This window comes from Trachymyrmex cornetzi, unplaced genomic scaffold, assembly GCF_001594075.2.
Source record: "Trachymyrmex cornetzi isolate Tcor2-1 unplaced genomic scaffold, Tcor1.1 scaffold17, whole genome shotgun sequence".
Classification (NCBI taxonomy): domain Eukaryota; kingdom Metazoa; phylum Arthropoda; class Insecta; order Hymenoptera; family Formicidae; genus Trachymyrmex; species Trachymyrmex cornetzi.
The window spans coordinates 1593-3154 of NW_017296309.1; positions in this window are offsets into that span (position 1 = coordinate 1593).

Here is a 1562-nt window from a genome sequence, read left to right on the forward strand (position 1 = left end):
TACTGGAATCTCTTGAAAATATTGCATATGAAAATCCTGTAATATATGTATATTATAAATTTTTATATATTATATAAATTGAAAATTAGACCTGTTACAGTGCTAAGAAACTGTTACTAGTAATCAATGCATTAATTTTGGTACAATATTATGACCGTTATAGTATTAAGTATCAATATTAATATTTGGTACTCTTGCGATATAGAGAATTAGTACGGATTTTTTATACAGTACTAGTACTGTTATAATATTAAAAATTGATATTAATATTTGGTACTCTTGCGGTATAGAGAATCGGTACGGACTTTTTATACAGTATTAGTACTGTTATAATATTAAAAATTGGTATTAATATTTGGTACTGTTGCAATATTACGAATTAGTAACGATTTTTATTACAGTATTGTTTCTGTTACGGTACTAAAAATCAGTATCGATATTAGGTACAATATGTGTACTAATTCTGGGTACTGTTATAATATTGTAATCCCGTACTGTGATAGTACTCTAATACTGTACTATAATAGTACTGTATTCTAAACCTTGGGCCAATGCTATCATCCCAGTGTTTTACCAGTACTATACCAGTACCGGTATTTAATATCGCGCTGGTACTAAATATTGCAAATTTGTACTGGGCCAGTATCTCACCGGTATGAAATTTTCACTTGGGTATGAAAATGATAAATCAAAGTGATTTATAATAGCAAATTTAAATTAAAATTTCTCTCTATCTTTGTTGAAAATCAATTTCTAGTTTTTATTTTACGTACTTCTCATATTTTAATGATGATAAATTATGTAATATATCTATGTATAACATTGTCATGAGAATTTTTTGATTAAGGTATTATTGTGAGAAAACAGACATATTAGGTGTTAAACTTAATTCCTATCGTTTTTTTGTCTCGAAAATCTATTTGTTTCGAAGAGAAGATGAATGAATACCTTAATCGAAGTAATTTCCTCCATTTTCTACTACTTTTTCCCATCTTTCCCGCAACAGGGCAATCCGACGACGGTAGAACGCGATGTCTTTCGAGGCGATCCATTCATCCACCCATTTTTGGACTTCGTTGTAACTGGAGAAGTATGTGTCCGTAAGTGCGTGTTGCATCGATCGGAAGAGATGGTAATCCGACGGTGCCAAGTCTGGAGAGTACGCTGGGTGCGGCAGAACTTCCCATTTAAGCTCTCGAAGTGTTTGCTTCACGCTTTTCGCGACATGCGGTCGAACGTTATCATGCAACAAAATGACTTTGCATCGATTGTTGACTACGGATGATCTTTTGTGCATTAATACGTCACTCAATCGGTATAATTGCTGTTGGTAGCGATCAGCTGTAACGGTTTCATTTGGACCCAAGAGTTCATAATACAGCACACCTTCCTGGTCCCATCAAACACACAGCAAGGTCTTATGCTCGTGGATATTTCTCTTCGGCGTTGAAGCGGATGGTTGGCCGGGGTATACCGGTGATTTTTTCCGCTTGGGATTATCAAAATAAATCCATTTTTCATCGCCAGTCACGATGCGCCACAAAAAACTCTTTTTTCTTTGC